The sequence below is a fragment of the Oncorhynchus nerka genome, linkage group LG19 (assembly GCF_034236695.1).
Source record: "Oncorhynchus nerka isolate Pitt River linkage group LG19, Oner_Uvic_2.0, whole genome shotgun sequence".
Lineage (NCBI taxonomy): Eukaryota > Metazoa > Chordata > Actinopteri > Salmoniformes > Salmonidae > Oncorhynchus > Oncorhynchus nerka.
In genome coordinates, this window is record NC_088414.1 from 8,185,095 (window position 1) to 8,212,785 (window position 27,691).

Genomic DNA, 27,691 nt, shown 5'->3' on the forward strand with positions numbered 1-27,691 from the left:
AGACAAAGGATTTCTCCGGTTGGAACATTATTGAAGATTTATGTTAAAAACATCCTAAAGATGTAAAGAATCAATCATTTGACATGTTTCTACGGACTGTAACGGGACTTTTGGACTTTTTATCTGCTCGTGAGTCATGAACTTGGATTACTGGGCTGAATGCGCTAACAACAAGGAGGAATTTGGACATAAATTATTAACTTTATCGAACAAATCACACATTTATTGTGGAACTGGGATTCCTGGGAGTGCATTCTGATGATCATCAAAGGTAAGTGAATATTTATAATGCTATTTCTGACTTCTGTTGACTCCAACACGGCGGATATCTGTTTGTCTTGTTTTGTTGTATGAGCGCCGTACTCAGATTATTGCACGGTTAGCTTTTTCCGTAAATTTAAAAAAGAAATCTGACACAGCGGTTGCATTAGCGAAGTCTATCTTTAATTCTGTGAATAACACTTGTATCTTTTATCTATGTTTATTATGAGTATTTCTGTAAATTGATGTGGCTCTCTGCAAAATCACCGGTTGTTTTGGAAGCAGAACATTACTGAACATAACGCGCCAATGTAAACTGAGATTTTTGTATATAAATATGCACTTTATCGAACAAAACATACATGTATTGTGTAACATGATGTCCGATGAGTCATCTGATGAAGGTCATCAAAGGTTAGTGATTAATTTGATCTATATTTCTGCTTTTTGTGACTCCTCTTTGGCTGAAAAAAATGGCTGTGTTTTTGTGACTTGGCTCTGACCTAACATAATCATATGTTGTACTTTCGCTGTAAAGCCTTTTTGAAATTGGGCACGATGGGTAGATTAACAAGAAGTTTATCTTTAATTTGGTTTATTGCACTTGTTAATGTTTGAAAGTTACATACAGTGGGGCAAAAAAGTATTTAGTCAGCCACCAATTGTGCAAGTTCTCCCACTTAAAAAGATGAGAGGCCTGTAATTTTCATCATAGGTACACTTCAACTATGACAGACAAAATGAGAAAACAAATCCAGAAAATCACATTGTAGGATTTTTTAAAATGAATTTATTTGCAAATTATGGTGGAAAATAAGTATTTCTAAGACTCCTTTTCCGTCTGTTTGACCGGAAATCAAAGACTGCTTATTCTACATTTTTTTAGATGGAAAATGGTGGAAAAATGTATGTATGCCTTAATTTCTCAACAATAGAAACTCTTAGCTTTCCTGTGACACCCAAATGAACTACACATGTTGGTGCTCATGAGTCATTGGAAATGGAAATGACCTCATTCAATCCACCCACTGTCATATAGGCAGACATTTCCCTTCTGGCCATATAGGCTACCTCATCTACAGAGTTGTTAACTGAGCTGGCCTCCTCCTCAAGCAGTTCACCAACTTCTAGTCACACGTCTTGATCATTGAAAGGAGCTGTGTCTTTCTGCTCTTTGCGGTGGCAACAGAATACTGTTGGTACTGTCCACTGAGTGTGAATGGAGGAGGAGAATCTTGAGGGTCGTTGGGTGATGCGTTTCCCCAACAGCGCACTCAGGCGCTGACGGAAAGCAATGGCAGGTCAAGGGTCGTACAGATGCCAATTCTTAAGCATGTGTCAAAATCCCACTTTGCTTTTGGAATTTTGACTTAAATGCTTCTAGGAATACTGACCATGGATAGCAGAAACATCGATTTAAAAAAATATATAGATATTTTAAAATTGTTTTTGTTTTTGCTACAGGAAGTCAACAAATGAACAATGTTGACTTCCTGTAGCAGCAGTTGACCACTGTTTTGTATCTTTTAAATATGAAACCCCTTGTAAATAACAAGTTTCCTCATCCATTTGATTGTCATCATTACTATACACTTCCATTACCCGTTGACTTTACAATACTTTGTATAGATGTAACTAACTACCTTCTAGGTGTCACCGTAACACAACTGCTGTATGACATTGTTTTTATGACGCGCAGATGGTTAGCGTTACCCTGACTGCTTTCCTTCCTAGATTTGTAGCCGTTTCCTCTTTTAGGCTGATATACAGACCCAACGGTAGTTTTTGAGGGTCATCCTGAGCTTGGAAATATTTCACCCTAGACCATAGGTTAGGGTTACTTTGAACCAACTCCCTATAGTAAATTGGGTCATTCAGGCTGTCCTTCAATAACAGATTTGTCTGATATTACTGACCAAGACAGACAGGCAGACTTTTGTGTTGTCAACCTGGAGGGGGACTGTTTACCAGTTTATATATATATATTTTTTTTTTGCGTGTCCCTAAGCTGCTTACAGAGGTCACTACAGTGCTGAGACTGAGTTATAATCGGTCTTTCCTTCTAAATTACACAACACAGCACCCTGTTACATCACTGTCATTCATCTCTGTTGAACACCTACCCCCACAAATAGGCCCAAATCCTGCTGATACTCTTCTCGGTAGGCTGGGACTGAAAATAACTGGGTTGTGTTTATTATGCACCAACAATCCTTTGCTTTGGTTTTAATGCGTTGTTTTTAGTGTGGGCTTTAAAATATTGTTGGACTTGTTTTGTCAGAATTGTACCCAAAGGGAGACGAGTAGTGACATGACGGCAATTCACTGTAACCACACCGTTTTGAAGCCCCTACCTGAATATCAGAGTAGTACATGTTTGACAGATTAGATTGATTGGCTGATCCTTGATTGGGTTTACGACTCTTCTCTTGGGTCTGCTTAGTTAGTGCAATCTGCAAAACCACACACTCTAGACAATTTATTGGATAATGTGTAATAAGTCTTCATAAAGAAGTAAATGAATTCTTCATAGACATGAGTATATGAGGGGGAATTATTTAAAGGGATTTGCATATGGAAATCCTGGCGCTATCGCCAGTCCTGTTTTTATTATTATGGAAGTAGGAGTTCATCCCGTCAAGTCAGACGAGGAATGATACACCTCCCAAATGAGTTCTGTTTGTTATGCCTCAATTTGTTTTTATTGAACTTAGCTGTACTCTGGAGCAGCACTTCTCGAAAATGTCTGGCCCCAGCCCAATCATGACCTCATTTGATTTGACTGTGACTGTTTTTAAAGTCCATCAGTGTTAAGTCTTATCTGCCTTTTTATCACGAGTCTGGTTAATGATCAATAGTACCTTTTTTAATAAGGGATGTTTGAATACTCTCACAGTGGTGGGATGGCACCCAAATGTGTGAGTTATATATATTTTTTCTTCCACACAACAAATGGTATAATACCTCGTTTTTTACAACGTTGCTGCAGAAGTTAACAGTAAGAATGAACTTTCAGAAAATTAACAAAGCACTTCATAGGCCCACGTCACAATGTACACAAATCGACGGAAACGTTTTTTTTAGTGGTCTTTTCATTGAATCGCGGGACTTTTTCCAAACTTTTCCACCTAGTCAGACTAAACGCATTGAAAGCAGCGAAGGACCAATGTCAAACAAGCCACAGTAAATACACCATCCGTTCAATTCAAAACCCACTATTCCTGCCTGCTGCTGATGAAGTAGTCTTGTTTAGTATGGCATAGTGGTGTTGAGTACTTTCAAAAGGACTCAATGGCATAGTGGTGTTGAGTACTTTCAAAAGGACTCAATGGCATAGTGGTGTTGAGTACTTTCAAAAGGACTCAATGGCATAGTGGTGTTGAGTACTTTCAAAAGTCTGCATTTTCAAAATGCAGACCCTCTAAAAATATGCATTTTCAATAGATTTCACCTGCCTTCTAATTAAACAAATTGACAAAGTCTGTGTTCTAGAATGCTGAAAAATATGGTTCGGTTCAAGAGGGTGCTATGTGTGAACTTCTTTTACTCTGTTATTATAATCAATATGAATGATATTTCAACCTAAATACTCTTGTACTCGACAGTGTTCATGTGTTTGGGGAAAATGACAAGCTTGTGACACGCGTCTGATTAATTCATTTTGAGTTTGATTTAATTCTTTTACATTCTCCATGGTAATCACAATGTAACAAATAATCACACACTGGTCGGAACTTCGTTAAATTTAACGAGTGTGAAATCAGCCATATAACATTGTCAACAGCCTAAGTGCGCACATTTTGATATCTTACTTTTCATTTACTTTCCTCCGTTGCTCTCTACTTTCTCCGTTTGGCACCCTGGTCAAAAATGGTGTGTCCCCTAGCAAAGTCAACACCACTGTGAAATGTTAAGTATGGCTTAATCTGCCAGAACAGGTTGGCACAGGTGGAATGATCCTGTCTATCTCTCTTGTCTAGGCAGTCTGGCATGATCCTGTCTCTCTCTCTGTCTAGGCAGTCTGGCATGATCCTGTCTCTCTCTCTGTCTAGGCAGTCTGGCATGATCATGTAATCAAAACAGTGCTAGAAATACACCTCTGCTGTTTTCAATCAAGATCTCAGCGATCACTGCCTCATTGCCTGCATCCGTAATGGTCTGCGGTCAAACAACCACCCCTCATCACTGTCAAAAGCTCCCTAAAACACTTCAGCGAGCAGGCCTTTCTAATCGACCTGGCCCGGGTATCTTGGAAGGATATTGAACTCATTCCGTCAGTAGAGGATGCCTGGTTATTCTTTAAAAGTGCCTTCCTCACCATCTTAAATAAGCATGCCCCATTCAAAAAATGTAGAACCAAGAACAGATATAGTCCTTGGTTCTCTCCAGACCTGACTTCCCTTGACCAGCACAAAACATCCTGTGGCGTTCTGCATTAGCATCGAACAGCCCCCGTGATATGCAACTTTTCAGGGAAGTTCGGAAAGCTAAGGCTAGCTTTTTCAAGCAGAAATTTGCATCCTGTAGCACAAACTCCCAAAGGTTCTGGGACACTGTAAAGTCCATGGAGAATAAGAGCACCTCCTCCCAACTGCCCACTGCACTGAGGCTAGGAAACACTTTTACCACTGATAAATTCATAATTGAGAATTTCAATAAGCATTTTTCTACTGCTGGCCATGCTTTACACCTGGCTACCCCTACCCCGGTCAACAGCCCTGCTGAAAAATATAGATTTTTCTACAGTATTATTGATTGTATGTTTGTTTATTCCATGTGTAACCCTGTGTTGTATGTGTCAAACTGCTTTGCTTTATCTTGGCCAGTTCGCAGTTGCACATGAGAACTTGTTCTCAACTAGCCTACCTGGTTAAATAAAGGTGAAATATAAACATAAACATCGCTGTGAAGCAAGCGTTGCTAAGAGCTGCTGGTAAACACAGTGAAGTTTGAATGAATGCTTACGAGCCTGCTGCCACCTACCATGTGCTCAGTCAGACTGCTCTATCAAATTTCAAATCATAGACTTTATTATAGTATGATAAACACAGAAATATGAGCCTTTGGTCATTATGGTCAAACTTTCATTTAGAAAACAATCTTTATTCTTCAAATCAAATCGAATCCAATTTTATTTGTCACATACACATGGTTAGCAGATGTTAATGCGAGCGTAGCGAAATGCTTGTGCTTCTAGTTCCGACAATGCAGTAATAACCAACGAGTAATCTAGCTAACAATTCCAAAACGACTACCTTATACACACAAGTGTAAAGGGATAAAGAATATGTACATAAAGATATATGAATGAGTGATGGTACAGAGCGGCATAGGCAAGATACAGTAGATGGTATCGAGTACAGTATATACATATGAGATGAGTATGTAAACAAAGTGGCATAGTTTAAAGTGGCTAGTGATACATGTATTACATAAGGATGCAGTCGATGATATAGGGTACAGTATATACGTATGCATATGAGATAAATAATGTTGGGTATGTAAACATTATATTAAGTAGCATTGTTTAAAGTGGCTAGTGATATATTTTACATCAATTCCCATCAATTCCTATTATTAAAGTGGCTGGAGTTGAGTCAGTGTGTTGGCAGCAGCCACTCAATGTTAGTGGTGGCTGTTTAACAGTCTGATGGCCTTGAGATATAAGCTGTTTTTCAGTCTCTCGGTCCCAGCTTTGATGCACCTGTTCTGACCTCGCCTTCTGGATGATAGCGGGGTGAACAGGCAGTGGCTCGGGTGGTTGTTGTCTTTGATGATCTTTATGGCCTTCCTTTGACATCGGGTGGTGTAGGTGTCCTGGAGGGCAGGTAGTTTTCCCCCGGTGATGCGTTGTGCAGACCTCACTACCCTCTGGAGAGTCTTACGGTTGTGGGCGGAGCAGTTGCCATACCAGGCGGTGATACAGCCCGACAGGATGCTCTCGATTTGTGCATCTGTAGAAGTTTGAGTGCTTTTGGTGACGAGCCAAATTTCTTCAGCCTCCTGAGGTTGAAGAGGCGCTGCTGCACCTTCTTCACGATGCTGTCTGTGTGGGTGGATCAATTCAGTTTGTCTGTGATGTGTACGCCGAGGAACTTAAAACTTACTACCCTCTCCACTACTGTTCAATCGATGTGTATAGAGGGGTGTTCCCTCTGCTGTTTCCTGAAGTCCACAATCATCTCCTTAGTTTTGTTGACGTTGAGTGTGAGGTTATTTTCCTGACACCACACTCCGAGGGCCCTCACCTCCTCCCTGTAGGCAGTCTCGTCGTTGTTGGTAATCAAGCCTACCACTGTTGTGTTGTCTGCAAACTTGATGATTGAGTTGGAGGCGTGTGTGGCCACGCAGTCGTGAGTGAACAGGGAGTACAGGAGAAGGCTCAGAACGCACCCTTGTGGGGCCCCAGTGTTGAGGATCAGCAGGGTGGAGATGTTGTTACCTACCCTCACCACCTGGGGGCGGCCCGTCAGGAAGTCCAGTACCCAGTTGCACAGTGCGGGGTCGAGACCCAGGGTCTCGAGCTTGATGACGAGTTTGGAGGGTACTATGGTGTTAAATGCTGAGCTGTAGTCGATGAACAGCATTCTCACATAGGTATTCCTCTTGTCCAGATGGGTTAGGGCAGTGTGCAGTGTAGTTGAGATTGCAGTTTCCCTAGTTAATATTGCCTGCTGACATGAATTTATTTTAACTAAATATGCAGGTTTAAAAATATATACTTCTGTGTATTTATTTTAAGAAAGGCATTGATGTTTATGGTTAGGTACATTCGTGCGACGATTGTGCTTTTTTCACAAATGCGCTTTTGTTAAATCATCCCCCGTTTGGCGAAGTAGTCTGTGATTCGATGATAAATTAACAGACACCGCATTGATTATGTGCAACACAGGACAAGCTAGTTAACCTAGTAATATCATCAACCATGTGTAGTTAACTAGTGATTATGTGAAGATTGTTTTTTATAAGATAAGTTTAATGCTAGCAACTTAGCTTTGCTCCTTGCTGTACTGGCGTAACAGGTGGTCAACGTGCCTCGCAGTTTCCTCATGGAATGCAATGTAATCGGCCATAATCGGCTTCCAAAAATGCCAATTACGCATTATGAAAACTTGAAATCGGCTCTATTTAATTGGCCATGCCGATTTTAATCGGTCGACCTCGAGAATACTTATATATACACACACACACACACACACACACACACACACACACACACACACACAGTTGAAGTCGGAAGTTTACATACACCGTGCCAAATACATTTAACTTCGTTTTTCTGAATTCCTGACATTTAATCCTAGTAAAAAATTCCTTGTCTTAAATTCACCATTTAATTTTAAGAATGTGAAATTTCAGAATAATAGTAGAGAATTATTTCAGCTTTTATTTCTTTCATCACATTCCCAGTGGGTCAGAAGTTTACTTACACTCAATTAGTATTTGGTAGCATTGCCTTTAAATTGTTTAACTTGGGTCAAACGTTTTGGGTAGCCTTCCACAAGCTTCCCACAATAAGTTGGGTGAATTTTGTCCCATTCCTTCTGACAGCTGGTGTAGCTGAGTCAGGTTTGTAGGCTTCCTTGCTTGCACACACTTTTTCAGTTCTGCCCACACATTTTCCATGGGATTGAGGTCAGGGCTTTGATGGCCACTCCAATACCTTGACTTTGTTGTCCTTAAGCCATTTTGCCACAACCTTGAAAGTATGCTTGGGGTCATTGTCCATTAGGAAAACCCATTTGCGACCAAGCTTTAACTTCCTGACTGATGTCTTGAGATGTTGCTTCAATATATCCACATAATTTTCCTGCCTCATGATGCCATCTATTTTGTGAAGTGCACCAGTCCCTCCTGCAGCAAAGCCCCCCCCACACACATGATGCTGCCACCCCCATGCTTCACGGTTGGGAAGGTGTTCATCGGCTCCCTTTTTCCTCCAAACATAACGATGGTCATTCTGGCCAAACAGTTCAAATTTTGCTTCATCAGACCAGAGGACATTTCTCCAGAAAGTACGACCTTTGTCCCCATGTGCAGTTGCAAACCATAGTCTGGCCTTTTTATGGTGGTTTTGGAGCAGTGGCTTCTTCCTTGCTGAGCGGCCTTTCAGGTTATGTCGATATGGGACTCATTTTACTGTGGATGTAGATTATTTTGTACCTATGTCCTCCAGCATCTTCACAAGGTCCTTTGCTATTGTTTTGGGATTGATTTGCACTTTTTACTTGTACAGATGAGCATGGTACCTTCAGGGGCTTGGGAATTGCTCCCAATGATGAATCAGAGTTGTGGAGGTCTACATTTTTTTTCTGAGGTCTTGGCTGATTTCTTTTGATTTTCCCATGATGTCAAGCAAAGAGGCACTGAGTTTGAAGGTAGGCCTTGAAATACACCCACAGGTACATCTCCAATTGACTCAAATGATGTCAATTAGCCTATCAGAAGCTTCTAAAGCCATGACATAATTTTCTGGAATTTTCCAAGCTGTTTAAAGGCACAGTCAACTTAAGTGTATGTAAACGTCTGACCCACTGGAATTGTGATACAATAAATAATCTGTCTGTAAACCATTGTTGGAAGAATTACATGTGTCATGCACATAGGACATCTACTAACAGACTTGCCAAAACCATAGTTCAACCTAACTGTATGTCAACTTCCGACTTCAACCGCATGTAACATCTAGCACTCTGAATCAGGTGATTCAATCCCTGGTCCTATCACACTTAGAGTACTGTCCAGTTATATGTTCATCTGCAGCAAAGAAAGATTTTAAAACGCTCCAAATGGCTCAAAACAGGGCTGCCAGATTACCTCTTCATTGGTCTATCTGAATGAATATTAGTCAAATGCATGAGAATCTCTCATGGCTTCACGTTGAAAACAAATTACTATCTAGTCTTCTGATTTTCTTTAGGAATGATGTATTAAAAAATCACCCAAAAAAGCAGTATTTTTCAGTCTAATTAGTACATACTAGCAACACGCATAACCACCGGACCAGACAGGCAAATTCAAGTCATCGAAAACAAGGACAAATCACCTTAAATCTACAGTTTTATATAGAGCTATAGCTGAATCGAACTTTTTACCAATCCATATTTCTCAGGCAAAAAGTAAATCCACCTTCTAGAAAAAAATGAAAGAACATCTAATGTGGTAGACAATATGACTGAACAACCAATAGAAAGCATCAACTGAATGTTAAATGTGTTTCCTGTCAATTTAAATACCTCTCTGTATTGCCTACTTGTTGAATGTTTGTCAAGTCTTGGTTGTGGTTGTTTGTAATGTCATGTTAATTGGTGTTGGACCCCAGGAAGATTAGCTAATGTGGATCCTAATAAGAATTACAAAAATTACCTTATCACAACACAACTGATAGGCTCAAATGCATTAAGAAGGAAAGAAATTCCACAAATTATTTTTTAACAAGACACACCTGTTAATTGAAATGCATTCTAAGTGACTAACTTTTGAAGCTGGTTGAGAGAATGCCAAGAGTGTGCAAAGCTGTCAAGGCAAAGGGTGGCTACTTTGAAGAACCTCAAATATAAAATATATTTTTAATTGTTCAACACTTTTTTGCTTACTACATGATTTCATGTGTTATTTCATGTTTTTGATGTCTTCACTATTCTACAATGTATAAAATAGTAAAAATAAAGGAAAACCCTTGAATGATTACTTGTGTCTAAACTTTTGACTGATACTGTATATATATATTTGCTACTGCTCGACAAAAAAAAGCTTCCGCTATTGGGCGACAATCGACCAGTCGACTAATTGGGGTCAGCCCTTATTGATTGATTCACCGCCGTAATGAATGAGATACCAACATGTTTTGCAATTGCATACATTTTTGGGGAGGTCGAAGGTCATAGGAATTGTCCATAGAACTCCGAGAGAGGATTGTGTCGAGGCACAGATCTGGGGAAGGATACCAAAACATTTCTGCTGCATTGAAGTTCCCCAAGAACACAGTGGCCTCCATTGTTCATAAATAGGAGTTTGGAACCACCGAGACCCTTCCTAGAGCTGGCTGCCCGGCCAGTTTGAGCAATCTGGGGAGAAGGCCGTTGACCAGGGAAGTGACCAAGAACCCGATGGTCACTCTGACAGAGTTCCTCTGTGGAGATGGGAGAACATTCCAGAAGGACAACCATCTCTGCAGTACTCCACCAATCAGGCCTTTTATGGTAGAGTGGCCAGACGGAACCCACTCCTCAGTAAAAGGCACATGACCGCTCGCTTGGAGTTTGCTAAAAGGCACCTAAAGGACTCTGACCATGAGAAACCAGATTCTCTGGTCTGATGAAACCAATATTGAGCTCTTTGACCTGAAAGCCCAGTATCACGTCTGGAAGCAACCTGGCACCATCCCTACGGTGAAGCATGGTGGTGGCAGCATCATGCTGTGAGGATGTTTTTCAGTGGCAGGGACTGTGAGACTAGGCAGGCTCGAGGGAAAGATGAACAGACAAAGTACAGATAGATCCTTGATGAAAACCTGCTCCAGAGCGCTCAGGATCTCAGACTGGGGTGAAGGTTCACCTTCCAACAGGACAACGACCCTAAGCACACAGCCAAGACAACACAGGAGTGGCTTCGGGACAAGTCTTTGAATGTCCTAGAGTGGCCCAGTCAGATCCCGGACTTTGTAAATGTATTAAAAGTTTTTTTTTTTTACAGAATATTACATTTACAAAGTCCGGGATCTGACTGGGCCACTCTAGGACATTCAGAGACTTGTCCCGAAGCCAATCCTGTTTTGCTTTGTCATTATGGGGTATTGTGTAGATTGAGGGGTGGAGGGGGACTATTTTAATCCATTTTAGAACAAGGCTGTAACGTAACAATGTGGAAAAATTTAAGGGGTCTTAATACTTTCCGAATATACTGAAATTAAATTGGATTATTATCAATGACTTATTATTATTATCACTGACTCACTGGCACTCAACACTAAATACCTTCTCCAAGCTAGCTAACCACTGTAGCTATTATTGACATCACATTTACTCATCAATAGGTTTTACAAGGATGATGCAACATTTTCCCTAAGTGTGCAATGCAACACATATTACAGTGTTTGTGTACACAAGGATTTGATCATGTACAGAGTTTTTTTTTTTTTTTTTTTACAGTGCAGCAACTGTACTCACATTGTACTCTCACTGGGCGGCTATTTGTGATGTTCGTCATCTCTACCATCGTTGTGTCGTTGGATTGTATTGCTTGCATGATAATTCAGCACCGTAACTGTACTGTATGGTTGGCTGCTCGCACAAGTGATCTCTAATCAGGCTTGAGTGATACAGAACCAAGTAAAACATGTTCACCAACGTCCGCCTTAACCACCATCTGTCCTCCTCTCCTGCAGTTGGATAACATCCTGTACCCTCCGTCCATGCCCTTCCGCAAGTCCACCAACCCGGAGGTCATCCACGGCGTGGGCCTCGCCCTCAAATTCAAGAGACCACTCTGTGAGGACGGCATGAACCTCCGTAGGGGGAGCCTAGGGAGCGCTCTCACAGGTAATAACCACAGGGCCGGGCCCTGCAGGTGCACATGCAGGGTACACACACGCATATGCAGAAACACAATAATATATATATATATATATATATATATATATATATATATATATATATATATATATATATATATATATATATATGCATGCACGCACACTAGTGTTACATGATATACCGAAACCTCTGTACCTACTGACTTAAGTGGTGGCGCAGCGGTTTAAGGCACTGCATCTCAGTGCTAGAGGCATCACTACAGACCCTACTTCAATCCCAGGCTGTATCACAACCGGCCGTGATCAGGAGTCCCATAGGACGGCGCACAATTGGCCCAGCGTCGTCCGGGTTAGGGGTGGGTTTGGCCGGGGTAGGCGGACATTGTAAAATAAGAATTTGTTCTTCACTGACTTGCCTAGTTAAATAAAGGTTAAATAAATAAAACATGCATGTCTGCCTATCAGTGTAGCTGATGTCCCCTTATAGTTTGAGAGCATCTGGCCTGCTCCACTTACTTATTCCCAGCTCTAGCCTGTCCCGAGGAACCACTGCACTCACTGGGAGTCAGGGCTGCATCGCCACTCATGCTGCACAGAAGTTTAACACACTTGAATAATGCAACATGAAAAGTTGAATGTGTTAATTACTGTTCGCAAAACCATGTCCATTACAGGCAAGAACACTTTACAATGAAGATACTGGTAGCTTCCAGCTTCGTAGGCTACCTTTCCTTGCTAGCATACAGCTGAAGCTAACATCAATTCCCTACCCTAGTACCTTGTTTGTGATCATATGCCAACCTTAATGCAAAAATGTTGCTGATTTCAAAGCTGTTTGTCACAAAATGTCATTCATTCACTTTGTCTCCCAGCCTCCGGTCTCTCTCAATCATTTGCATATGTGCTTTAGCATGAACTGACTGTTAGTGAATGACGTCATGGATCTTAAAGAGACAGTGCACACTTTTATAAAAGGAAAGATTGCTGCTTCTATGCAAATGTTGTTGATCAGTACGATTAAAATGAGTCCCAAATGGTAGGGAAACAGATTGCTTTTCATCTGGTGTCCCATGAAATAACTCAATGTATGCACACAGTTGTATTGAATATGCATTCGCCTCTATTGTGAATAGGCCTAGGCTACATCTTGATTTACCCAGTTTAATAATGTGGTGAGGGGTGACCTGGAGCTGTGCTCCGACCGGGGCACTAATTAGGGATTTACTCTCCTGGCTGGTGTGTGATGAGTGCTGATGAGGAAGCCATCTCCGGATCATCGTTTTCCTTCCTGTCTCTGTGTGTCATCCTGTTTTACCGTCTGACCCTCCAGGCCTTACAGCAAGGCACCGGATGGGGAGGAGGCGTGTCATAGAACAGCGGGGGTCATGTTCAGGAGGGCACACTGTAGGATAAAAGGGGAAACAACAATCTTTGTTCTCATTAGATAAGTTCAGGTTGTGCCTCTGAGTTTCAAAAAGATGTGAATCGACTTTTACCTACTAAACAGGATGCCGGTAGAAAAGCAGAGGATGTTTTCTTTTACTGAGGCGTGTCCTATTTCTTAGTGACGAGGTAGATGTTGCAGAGGGAAAAGGCATCGATGGAGAAGGGAAAATATTGGTGACTGTAAGACACACACACACAAAGTGATGTTCCCTAGGTTTAATAACAGAGAAATTACCCCCCCTAACCCTACCTGAAGTTAAGTGCTTTTGTGCTGGGAGGTCACCATACACGGAGTTGGATGAGAATCCTCTTCAACATCACATTTCCGTCAGCCTCTTTGAAATGCATGAGGAAAGGCCCAATCGAAAAGCAGGACGTTTTGGTAATGCAAGGCTCATGCATGTGTAATGTCCCTGTGCATTATGCATGTGTATGGCAATTTGAATGCACAGCAATACCGTGATGAGATCATGAGGCCCATTGTCGTGCCATTCATCATACACGTCTAGTGAGTATGCAGGCCATGGAAGAACTGGGACATTTTCAGCTTCCTGGAATTGTGTACAGGTCCTTGCGATATGGGGCTTTTCATTATCATGCTGAAACATGAGGTGATGGCGGTGGATGAATTGATACGACAATGGGCCTCAGGATCTCATCACAGTGTCTCTGTGCATTCAAATTGCCATCGATAAAAGGCAATTGTGTTCATTGTCTGTATTTTATGCCTGCCCATACTATAACCCAAGTGCCACCATGGGGCACTCTGTTCACAATGTGTTGCATAAGGTGCACCTGTGTAAACATCATGTTGATTAGCTTCTTGATAAGCCACACCTGTCAGGTGAATGGATTATCATGGCAAAAGAGAAATGCTCACTAATGGGGATGTAAACTAATTTGAACTCAACATTTGAGAGAAATACATTTTTATGTGTGTATGGAACATTTCTGGGATCTTTTATTTCAGCTCGTGAAACATGGTACCAACACTTTACATGTTGCGTTTTATATTTTAGTTCAGTGTAATAACTTCACCGTGCTCAAAGGGATATTCAAACCAATAGGTGCCCTTCCTTGTGAGGCATTGGAAAACCTCCCTGGTCTTTGTGGTTGGATCTGTGTTAGAAATGCACTGCTCTGCTGAGGGACCTTACGATTATCTGTATGTGTGGTGTACAGAGATGAGGTAATCACGTTAAACACTATTATTGCAACCAAATGAGTCGATGCAATTTGTGACTTAGTATCTTGAACTTGTTTAACAAAGGGGTTGTGAATACCTATCGACACAAAACATTTCAGATTTTCATTTGCAATTCATTTGTAAAACTTTAGAAAACATAATTCCACATTATGGGGTATTGTGTGCAGGCCAGGGACAAAAGAAAATCTCAATTTAATCCATTTTAAATTCAGGCTGTAACACAATAAAATGTGGAAAAAGTCAAGGGTTGTGAATAGTTTCAGAAGGCAATGTACATTACAAATCACAAGGTCTCATCGAACTCCAGTCCCTTGAAGGCAACACATGCGGACGTTCTTATTTCATTGTTTAAAATGGAATATCTGAAACATACGATACACTTGCAGTGAAGCTGCTCAACAACTACATCATACCAGTCATCCAACAGACTCCCATTCAGAGCGACATGCTGACATTCTTGCCCCCTGGCATTTGATTAATCAGCTGTTATTGGTTTACCAGAGTCCACACACCATAGTACCAAGGTCTCAATCAGTCTCTGATCAAAAGGAAAGATCAAGGACCAAAACCAGCTGACACTGCAGCCCCTCAGGACCAGAGTTCTGCTACTAAACACATTAGGTCAAATCGAGGTGAGAGGAATGTCTCTCTTCCTCCGCTCCTCCTTTTCACTCATCGTCTCCACCAAGGCAGTTAATTCTCTCATATTGACTGTTGACTTGCCGTGCTTCCTTCAACAGGAAATGGAAATATATACACACACATGAAAGTCTAGAGGGGATAAGAGGGATGATGAGAAGAGGGTGACACACGATTTTAGGGAGAATTAAAAAATAGATATCTTTTTAAATGACTGCTAGGAGCCTCAATGTGACACGATAATCCAGACTGCACGCACACACACAACATTATTTGGGCTCTATAGAGTACCACATTGAGTCATAATACCCATTGGCAACATTTCTTTAAATTTCTGTGAACTGTCTTGTGCAAACTTTAAAACTGTTTGCAAAGGTGTCAGCTAGCGATGACCACACGAAACCCAGCCCTTATTTTATGTTTCTAAAATTCCCTATGGGGAAAAATGAATGGTGGAAAAACTATTGGAACCATTTCCCTGTTTGACCTCTAGGTTTTATGGATAATAAAACCTAGAGGGGCTCTAAACTGCATGGCTGATTTCATAACTGAACAAAATGTGGTTGAATCTTAGCACCTGTGGACCTACTGCCATCTAGAGACTGAGTCAATTCATGCATAATCCAAAAATGTGGTCGGTGGCGCCGGAGGTACTTCAGAGACCGAATTGAGCTCCGTACCGCATCGCCGTGCTCCTTTCAAATGTTGTAACAATGCAGAGGACTCCCTATAGCTCAGCACTTTATATGATTGGTTGACGGTAGGTGGGGGCGGGAGGTCCTGTATAAACACAAACTGACTTCCTTGACAACTTCCTTCACAACGGCTCTGCGCTGCTTGGCGACGCGCAGGAAGTATGAATGCCCTGACTTTTGCGGAGGCCATATCACGGTAAATGCTGCACGCACCCAAATGCTGCGCGCACCCAATCCGAATGACCATGACCATTTTACTGGGAGACCACTATTGGGGAAATATTTGCCCTGAAAAATATGTATTTGTTGTTAAGAGCTTGTTAATCTTAGGATTCAACGTAGGAAACTCATCAACATGCCCTGTACTGTAGCGTCTCTGGTCTTATAAGTGAATTAACTTTCACTGCTGCCTCATGCCCCGTGTGAGCCCATGCCGTCTTAGGGGCTTCAGCTCTGTTTCTCTTAAGGAGAGGAGGAGGACGGGATTAGTTCATTTCTGTGAAGCACTCAATGTCATTTGTTATGGTATGAATTTGCATTGATATCCATTTATCTGTGCAAATGGTGTGAGTAGGCAACCGGTATCCTCACGTCGTGAATGTATCGCTGGTCTTTTTAACACCCAAAATAAAATCAGTCAATTAATCAGTCAATATTTAAAATAAAGATAAAGCACAATATCAACAGCTTTCTTTTTCTCTTTTTATTTGTACTTTTCTCATAATATGCATACAGTGGGGCAAAAAAGTATCCTACAATGTGATTTTCTGGAAAAAAAAATTCTCATTTTGTCTGTCATAGTTGAAGTGTACCTATGATGAAAATTACAGTCCTCATCTTTTTAAGTGGGAGAACTTGCACAATTGGTGGCTGACTAAATACTTTTTTGCCCCACTGTATATTACTGTACTTGCTCCTATACGTCTGTCTGTAGTTTAACTACTGTTGTCTGTCTTGTACAGGAAATGATCTGCTCTCTATAATGTAACTACCATTGTGTCTTGTCCTATAGGAAAGTACCTGCTGCCCTATGTGTCCCCCCACCAGGCATGGCAGACCCCCTCGGAGAACTCCAACCTGGTGCGGATGCGCTCCACCACCTTGGGGAAGTCAGCCCCCTCTCTCACCTCTAGTCTGGTGAGAAGTACATCCTGTTAATGACCTCCCATGATTCCACTACCACATTATTTGTACCCCCCTGCTTTGATGTTGAGACCAGTATATTGTTAATCAGATATTTGATTGGCGTATTAATCAGACATTTACATTTATTATCGCCATATTTTAAGCCATATTTTTTTTGCATAGCAAGACACTCCTCATGACGGTACAGTGAATACTCAGCAAAGAAACGCCAATCAGTAAAAATGGTAAACAACATTTGTTTGACCTTTATCTCAAAGTAGTAGTGATTAATATTTCGTCAGAGCCGTAATGTTCAGGTCCTTGATTATAAACAAACAGTACGCAATCTATGATGATTTCAGAAAAATAACATGATTCTGTGATGGATATCTGTCTGAGATCTTGATTGGACCAGATATAGTCTAATCCCTCAGTCTGAAATGCCAGTCACCAGTGACTAGTCTCACTTTGACCTTGAGCATCAAAGAGCCTTTAAGTCAGACATCACCCATCTCTCCTGTATTCTTTCAGATAACAAAAGCGATAGCAAGCCCAGATTTCCTTTTGATGGGGAAATGATATCGTCCCATCCCATTTCAAACGAGTGAAACGTAATTGAAAGTTGAAGCTAAGCCAATTATGTCCATCTATGAGATCTCATTCCAGTCCAGAGGTTTTATCTTTTTGTGTTTATTTACCTGGACAAATGAGAAGGTGTGTACTGTCTCTACCTTGCTTTCCAATCAAGGTGCTTAAACAAGGGAGAAAACCAGACATTTGGAAAACCGTTTTCAGTCATTGTATTTAAAAAAAAAAAAAAAAATTACAAATCCCAAATCATGTAATCAGATTTGCTGTCATCTGGACGTGGAGATTCCGAGAAGGCTTGATTGAGCGAATCCTATCTAATCTGTGTGGATGTTTCTGTAAGCGAAACAATTTACCGTGCTGCATTACAGACAGCGGAGACCATGTTAAACGTGCTGAATATTTCTCTACACTGGAGGGAGCCACTTGTGCTGTTTTGAGTTTGATCCACATTGTCTTACTGTGGACACATTTAGTATTTGTGAATCAGAATCAATGTGCTTCTTCAATCTACAATGTATTGTGGGGGGAAAAAACTAATATAGTATTCTCAATGTATATGAATTGAAAGAGTATTCATACACTATTTGATCTTTTCACACTCCTATATTTGTATTTATATTCATGATCATACGCACAGGATACCTCTTATCTTTAGGAATGACCTTTCTTCCCACTGCTGTTTATATCAACATATGATCAGACAAAGTATTTGACACACGGACATACTAACAACCTTTGTGTCTGGGGCAAGGTAAGGCATGTGCAATCTCCAATAATCAATGACAAAAATGATGATATTGAGTAAAAGTTCAATAGGACTTTACCCAAAGACATTGAATCCATAAGATCAGAGTGAGGTCTCCATTTCAGATCGGAATGTTTGGCTCTCATAATATAGTTTCCCAATCCTGGTTACTGGTGACCAAACAGCTTAATCATCAGTCCATCAGGTGTGTTGGTTCCCATAGTGTCTTGTCCCCATACAGTCAGATCTCCATATTATCAGGTCCCCATGTTGTCTGGTCCCCAGAAAAGACTAAATCCCATATTATCAGGGGCTCCCGAGTGGCGCAGTGGTCTAAGGCACTGCATCTCAGTGCTAGAAGCATCAGTACAGACCCTGGTTCGATTCCAGGCTGTATCGCAACCGGCCGTAATTGGGATTCCCATAGGGCGGCAAACTATTTCCCCAGCGTCATCCGGGTTTGGGTTTGGCCGGGGTAGGCTGTCATTGTAAATAAGAATTTGTTCTTAACTGACTTGCCTAGTTAAATAAAAAATAAATAAATAAAGTCTAGTTCCAGAAAGTCTGAACCCTGTGTTGTCTGGTCTTCAGAAAGTCCCCATAAGGCCCTCATCCCCTAAGGTGAGTGTGAAGATGTGGGTGGAGAGCCTCTCTGGAGGCTGCCACATCTTATTAGCTTCTCCTCAGACCCTGTAAACAGACCCCATATAGCGAGGGCTGATTGAAATTAGTTATTGCAGAGACCAGGGTCAATAAGGCACAAACAGTCATTACACTGGGCCGAGAGAGGCGCCACATTTTCATCTATTGTCTCTCATGGGTTGCACATTTTCTGTGAGTTTGTGCAGGCATGTGAGAGTATATGTGTATGTGTGTGTGTATGCGCATGTTTACGTGGGCATCTTTATATGTTTGTGTGCGAGTATTTGTTGTCTGATTTGTGTCTAGCTTGGTATCAGTCCACGACACAACGGATGGTAACGGTGATCCTTTTTCGGTCTGTTGGAAATGCCTCCATGTCTATCTAGCCTCCCTGAAGAAATTCAATGCTGCTCGCCACCGCTTACGGACAGCCAGGCGTGGACATACGTTGACTCGCTGACGCATGACCACATCCTAATAGCATATTTTGGAGCAGATAGTGGTGTATTTGAACATTTTCAGGGGAACACCATTTATAGAGTTGTGGTACATATTTGACCTTGGGAAAACAGTATATTGAGAGAGACAAACATAATGGTTGCTAGGCTCTGAATGGTTTGGTTTGTTGCCAGGGACGTTTTTGTTTCTTTGGTTGGTCTTTTGTTTGTCAGGGACCATGCACAACTTGTTGCACCAGAGATGGATTTCTTGGGGGGGGCAGATGATTGTGGATCATTGCTACAGAATTCCAGATCACAAAATTGGAAGAGTAGGAAATGTTATTAACCAAGTTCCTTTTGGGGGATATAAAATGTGTACTCAAGGAGTTAACTGGATCAGTAGAGGTAGATTAGAATGTGTGTTCCCAAATGGAAGGCATCTTGAGTTTTGGGGACTTGAATGACAGCTAGGGTTTCACCCAAACTCACCCATCTGGTACGAAAAGTAACTGATACAGATCGTTCTGCACCGACTGAACACACTAGGTAATTCCTCTCAATTCATTTGGATGAGTTTATGCCATCGTTCCCTCCAGAATGAACCTGAATCATGTGTGTCCCTGTGACAGCAGGATGTATCCGTTAGCTATCACAATCGCTGACACCATGTGACCCGCGGTTGTCTTGCTAAAGTTGAGATGTCTTTGTTCCATCAAATTAAAATGTCACTGCAGCATCGGACTGTCTGGCCCCAGGGACTATTTTGTTGCACAATTTTTATATGTGAAAACACAACATCCTTCTCATAATCATATTCCGTTCTATTGGCAGATCCTGTTAGGGCAGCCCATCTCTGAGCCATATATGATGTATCTAATGTCTATCTTTATAATGTGCTTTGGCCCATGAATCTCGTGCTGAAATATGAACATTTCAGAGGAGAATATAAATGATCAGAATCATTAGAACACACACAACTACTTCTCGAAAGGGTCATCGGAGTTTGAAGTTCTCATTTGAGAAGTTCAGCAAGGTGTCTGGCAGCATTTTGGTGTCTGAGACAATGTAATGTGAGCAGATTGAGAGACGTCAAAAGCATAACCTATTCGTGTTTTAGGAGGAGGTTGATTTGGTCTCTTTTGATTCAGTTTGGGAGATTATTGGAATGTGTGATAATGATGATGACTTGTGCTGAATAATTAACATACATTTTCCCTACTCAGTATGGTTATTGTACAGCAATGATGTTAGAAGGCAAATCCTCATGCTATCCTCTACGTTTTGTATTCAAACATCTGTTTCCCAGTGGGTTCTGGTTGTTATTCATTACAAGGCAGATCTCCTACCAAGAGCTGGATTTTGCATCAATTCTGTAAAATATTCCAGAGTTTACTGTGAAATATGGCAATTAACGCAATCATTTTTATGCATTCCATCCACAGTGGTTCCTTGTTATTCACTAGTTGAATAATCAGTGGTGCGTGGTATTGGCTTTCAGTAGGTTATATTCCTTCTCGATTGTTGTCTGGGGACGTCAGACTGAAAGGCTGTGTTTAGACAGGCAGTCCAGTTCTGATATTCTTTCCACTAATTGGTATTTTGACCAATCCCATCAGCTCTCTTTACATCAGATCTTTAGCAGCGCTGATCTAATTGGTCAAATCAGTGAAAAATAATATCGGAATTGGGCTGCCTGTCGAAATGCAGCCTAAGTCGTCATGTTCTTAAAGCCACACTAGAATTTTGGCCCCCTACTCTCAAAGTCTGGCCCATCCTCATCACCTTCCATCCCCCCCAGTGCCAGCGCAACGACTTATCTCCCTCTATCAACCATGCCATGCTCCATGCCTTGCAGGTCGGCTGTTATTGCTTTCTCTCTTTTCTCGTCCTTCACGCTTTTCTGTCATGCCCCCCGGGTGTGCGGGTCTCTTTCCCTTTTCGCATGGCACATCTCTTTTGACTATGAGTAGGTTTGACAGTAAATCAATACGTTTGTCCTGGCCTGATTTGTAAGATTGTCATAATCCTGATGTTGTGGCTTTGTGGACTCCAATTCCCCTTCTTTATTGCGGTCACTGATGTCCTTTGGAGATAGCGTTTCTCTCGTTTCAGCTGCATTGGGTCTGCAGAGGTGATGTCCGTGCTGAGGTTAGACAGATTGGACGACAGGAGAGTCCAAGGTGTGCTTTGTTTAGTGTTTGTGTACATGCTTTCCCACTTCTGACACCAACTGTACTTACTTTTAGCCAGACAGCGAGGAATAATGCCAATGTGAAGGAACACTAGCGTGTTTTTATAGTTCCTTTCTTTCCTACAGTAAAAGCACTATGAACCATGTTCATATTCACATCGAGTGCAGCTACTTGTGTGTGTGTGTTGTTGTTGAATGCTTGTATACACATGTCCTCCCCTGTCCTTTTAGTCCTATTCTCACATGTCCTCCCCTGTCCTTTTAGTCCTATTCTCACATGTCCTCCCCTGTCCTTTTAGTCCTATTCCTCACATGTCCTCCCCTGTCCTTTTAGTCCTATTCTCACATGTCCTCCCCTGTCCTTTTAGTCCTATTCTCACATGTCCTTTTAGTCCTATTCTCACATGTCCTCCCCTGTCCTTTTAGTCCTATTCTCAAGATCACCTTCCAAGGTCGTATCAAGCCAATGATCTCACATATCCAGTAATCTTAGATACATTACTGTCATGTGACATGTCACTGTGTGTACACACATGCACAGAGGGCGTGGTGTAAATGAACAACTGTCAGTCTTGATGAAGTGGCTGCAGTTTGCGATATCAGATTCCTGTCAAACTGCAGGGTATGACATTTCTCTGTTTAGGGACTGTAATATAATATTAAGCCGCAATGTGACATTGTTTCCCTTTTTGTGAAAGAATATGAAATGAAAAGACTGGTATCACAGTCTGTAGGTGACTCCTGGAGGATTCCCTGGCGGACTCAAACTGACAGTCTGTTTCATATGTTGAATGCATTTATCAAAGAACATAACATAGACCTCCTGGTCTCAACTTCTGACACCAACCGATGTACTTTTAGCCAGAAAGGGTAATAGAGAACAAGAAGGTTGTCTATGATTTATTTCAACCTTGAGGTGCTTTGTGTGAATATGTTTGTGTACCACATTGTTAAAATGAGAAGACACGTGTGTATTAAGCTTACGCCTTGGCCTTTCAATACTCTAATGAAGGTCAAATCATTTGCTGAAATGCAAAATGGATGCCGAAATAAACCTGGTAAACATCCAAATCAGTTTATAATCGTAAAATATAAAAATACAGATGCGTTTGTTAGAAACAACAACAAGAATAATGACAATTTTAAAAGCTTCATTAAAAAATTGATATGAATCCAAATGAAAACAGCAGCATGAAAACAGGAATTAATACTTTTTATACAAATATTATATACATTTCCTAAAGAAAGGGGCACAAGTTTGGAATGTCTTCTCTCCCCCCTCCTATTTGCATTGGCAATTGAACCGCTTGCAGAAAGAATTAGTCAGTACCCAAATGTAACTCGTGTCATTATTTGCAGATCTCCTGATATACCTGACCAATATTGATTTTTTTTTTTTCAGAAGTCTAAAATCTCAGTAAAAAGAAAAATAACTCCTGACATCAATCCTTTTAAGTGTACTACAAAAAAGATCATACTTAGGATGCTGAAGTGACGACATAAAAACGAATATGTAAAGATAACTATCCGATTACTCAACAGTATGAAAGCAGAACTAATTAAATGGAACAATATAGCCATAAATCCAACAGGTAGAATTAACCTCTTCAGAATGGCATGGCTGCTAAAGTTGTTATACTTATTCTCTGTAATACCAATTAACCCACGAAGACATTCTTTAAAAAAGTATACGCGGCCCTAAGACTTTATATGGGCAAATAAAACTCAGAAACCCAATGGGTTGGACAATACTTTTTTCGGCAATCGTCAAAAAAAAATAAGTATACTTTGAAAACTGGAAATCAACCAATCCTCCGCCGTTAACACAATAGGTCAAATGGTTTATTATCTAAATGTTGAAAGTGGCGATGGACAAAATGGTGCTGTTTGAGGCCATGTGGCAGAGAATCAAATCAAATGTTATTTGTCACATGCGCTGAATACAACAGGTGTATCCCTTACAGTGAAATGATTACTTACAGGTCCTTAACCAACTATGCAGTTTTAAGAAAATACCCCCCCCCAAAAAATGATGGATAAAAAACAAAAAACGATAATTAAGATCTGTGAGAGACGGAATCTAAAACAAAAATCCAGAAAATCCCATTGTATGATTTTTAAGTAATTAATTTGCATTTTATTGCATGACATAAGTATTTGATCACCTACCAACCAATAAGAATTCTGGCTCTCACAGACCTGTTAGTTTTTATTTAAGAAGCCTTCCTGTTCTCCACTCATTACCTGTATTAACTGCACCTGTTTGAACTCGTTACCTGTATAAAAGACACCTGTCCACACACTCAATCAAACAGACTCCAACCTCTTCACAATGGCCAAGACCAGAGAGCTGTGTAAAGACATCAGGGATAACATTGTAGACCTGCACAAGGCTGGGATGGGCTACAGGACAATAGGCAAGCAGCTTGGTGAGAAGGCAACAACTGTTGGCGCAAGTATTCGAAAATGGAAGAAGTTCAAGATGACGGTCAATCACCCTCGGGCTGGGGCTCTATGCAAGATCTCACCTCGTGGGGCATCATGAGGAAGGTGAGGGATCAGCCCAGAACTACACAGCAGAACCTGGTCAATGACCTGAAGAGAGCTGGGACCACAGTCTCAAAGAAAACCATTAGTAACACACTATGCCGTCATGGATTAAAATCCTGCAGCGCACGCAAGGTCCCCCTGCTCAAGACAGCGCATGTCCAGGCCCGTCTGAAGTTTGCCAATGACCATCTGGATGATCCAAAGGAGGAATGGGAGAAGGTCATGTGGTCTGATGAGACAAAAATAAGAGTAGCAGCAGCATAGGTGGGTGAAAATAGTCTGAGTAGCCATTTGATTAGCTGTTCAGGAGTCTTATGCCTTGGGGGTAGAAGCTGTTCAGAAGCTTCTTGGACCTAGACTTGGAGCTCTGGGACCGATTGCCTTGCAGTAGCAGAGGGAACAGGTGCTGATGCTGGAGATGGGGGTGTGAGCATGTGGGTCTGGGCAGGGTTGATGTTTGTGTGATGTTGTCGGTTTTGTATTGTTTTAAAAGGCCAAAATGCAATCACAATAAACAAACAATACTTTCCAAGCACAGTGTGGGAGTTTTATTTCATCTTAGCAATTATTTCTTGAACATCTCAGACGCAACTGCAAAGCAACCTCTACTTTAGATGAATTGCAAATAGCATTTCACTTTCTTGCGTCTTTCATATTCAAATCCAATCTAATTGTATTTGTTACATGCACCGAATACAACAGGTATATAGACCTTACGGTGAAATGCTTACTTACAAGCCCTTAACCAACAATGCAGTTTGAAGAAAAATAAGAGATGTATTTACTAAATTAACTAAAGTAAAAAATAAGAGCAACAATAAAATATTGAGGCTGGGTAAAAGTACCGCGTCAATGTGTTGGAGTATAGGTTAGTTGAGGTAATTGATGTAATATGTACATGTAGGTAGGGGTAAAGTGACTATGCATGAATAAACTGACTTGTGTGGGTTTTTTTTTCTCCTTTTGTCTTGATCATGTTGAGGGAGAGGTTGTTGTCCTGGCACCACACTTCCAGGTTTACGACTTCCTCCTTATAAGCTGTCTCATCGTTGTTGGTGATCAGGTCTACCGCTGTTGTAATGGTGTTGAAGTCATGCTTGGCCATGCAGTCATGAGTGAACAGGGAGTACAGGAGGGGACTAAGCACACACCCCTGAGGGTTCCTGGTGTTGCCTACCCTTCCCACCTGTCAGGAAGTAAAGGATCCAGAGGGTCCCCCAGGTATTATTGGAGGGATTGGTTCCATTGTGAGGGATTGGTTCCATTGTGAGGGATTGGTTCCATTGTGAGGGATTGGTTCCATTGTGAGGGATTGGTTCCATTGTGAGGGATTGGTTCTTTAAGGTCATAAAGTCTGCTTTTCTTTCCCACTGAGGAATTGACTCCAAAGGACTGGATGTATACACAGATATAATGTCAGGCTAAGCTTTCACTGTAAATGATCTGTATTAGGGTGTCTTTCTCCCACTCTCGCTATCCTCCTCTCTCGATCTCCACAAGCCATGGCCCTCCTCCTGCCTTAGCTTAGATCTGCAGGCCTCCTCTCGCTGCGATAAACCCAGGCAAGGCAGAGGGGTAACACAGGCCTTGGGTCCCTCAATCAGTTCTCACTGCTGGCTCTAAGGGCGTACTCCCACCAAAACCCCTCTCCTCTCCCCCCTCCACTTTTCTACGTTCTCGCCTCCTCGCCACTCGAGGAAATGGGCTTAGCTGCCCACCTGCCAGGAGGAAATGAGATACAGAAACTCCCAAGGACTTCCTGTTGAAGTAAACCTGTGGCCATGGGCCCCTTTCTCCCAGAGCCAGTGGTAGTGGCATCCTCACACAATGCCCGCCATTCTCACTTCCCCCCATAGGGCTCTACTCTGGCTGATTTATTATATGGGTCCTCTGAATAGCCGGGGAGTTAGTTGTTGCTTCCGCTTTTGCGTTTTTGTCAATTAAGTAATTTCCAGACAATTGCATTTGAATCCACCTTCTGTGGAGGTTTGAACGGCTTAAGAAAGAAAACAAAAACAGGTCTGATTATTCCAGTGCCGGCTGCCATTTTCAATTCTCTGTTCCTCATCAGCGACAGCACAAATTACTGGCCATCCAGCTTCAGTGAAACACTGCTCTGTTCAACAGACGGTCAGAGAAGGGGAAAGTTTACATGGCAGTCACCTGTCTGACCTTTCACGCAATTTTTTTTCTCTCTCTCCTCAGCCATAGGTAGCCAACTAGCCGTCACTCATTCATGCTCAATAACAGAAATCATTTCAGCTTGGTTGGAGACTGGGAGAATGTATGGGGTGCTACTTAATATTCACAGAGTAGAGTCACAGCAAATGGAAATGAGGAAGGGGGGGGGGGGGGAAGAGAGGTGGAGAAGCAAAAACAAAAAAACACAGGACTGAAACTGACTGTGAAATTGCCGGATGGAATTGGCATGATGGCAATCGTAAACCAACCTATTGATCTAAATGCTAATAATTCAGAGCGGGGCGACTGTGGTGTTGCGACGGCGGCGAGGTATAGCATTGGAGAAGAGGCTCGGTCGGTTACTTGCTGAGTACCTAGGAGTTTATGTAACTTATGACGGAGACCGCCAGGAAAGAGATGACGGAAATGCATGAAATCACCGGAAATTGACAGTGGATATGCACTTACAGAATGTGCTGCTTACAATTGGTTGTAGAGGAGTTGACTGAAGCAGTGGAGTTGTTCTTGATAGCAGCACGGTAATAATCAGCGCGGTTGTTTTGGAGGAAAGCCCCACAATAGCCACTTGCAGTATTATATCACGATGAGGGATGGAGTCCCAGGGCAGCTGTAGCAGCAGTGCCTCACCACTATTATTGTAAATCTCTTTTTTAAATTAAAAAATAAAATACATTTTTTACACTCTCTTGCTCACCCCACCTTCTTGTCCCCTATCTCTCTTCTACACCCCCCTCCCTTTCTCTCGCTCTCTCCCCCATCACCCTATGTCCCCCTCTCTTTCTCTCAATCTCTATCTCTCTCTTTTTTTTCTTCCATCTTTCTCTCTATGACCTTCAGATATATTTTGCCCAGGAGAGAGAAACTGTAGGAATAATGACTCATTTAAAAGCTGCTGAACAGTAGAGGCCACTTAGCGTATAGTCCTGGCTGCTCTCTGCCGATGGACAGGCGGTCAGAACAGGATGCCAACTGTATTGTTTGAATAGAGAGGAGAGCAATTCGGGGCAGGATATCCTCTACTTACGTTTCATAGTGACTTAGGGCGCCACAAAAGCGTGGCTGCTCCGCTCGGGTGGAAATGACTGAGGCACAGCTAGGGCACCCAGTTGCCCCTCAGTCCCAATGCTGAATTAGTCCTGCCTCCCTTGCTCCCTCTGTCTCTCTCTTCCCTTCTCTCTCCCCCTCCCTCACGCACTGACTCACTCACATTCACACACACACTCCCTCTCCCCCACACACTTATTCATATTCACTCACACTGCTTCTCTGTCTCTCGCTCTCTCACACACACACACACACACACACACACACACACACACACACACACTGTCCTGAAGTTACAGAGGGGCGAGAAGAGGAACAAGAGAGGGAGGTGTCAGCTGACTGCCCCCCTCCAATCAGATAAGTTCTGATGTTGGTGTTTA

General features: G+C 41.8%; 1 pseudogene; it reads left to right on the plus strand.

Moving 5' to 3' along the window:
• LOC115147158 (microtubule-associated serine/threonine-protein kinase 1-like) overlaps nt 1–27,691 on the plus strand; it is a 166,558-nt pseudogene that overhangs the window by 13,944 nt on the left and 124,923 nt on the right.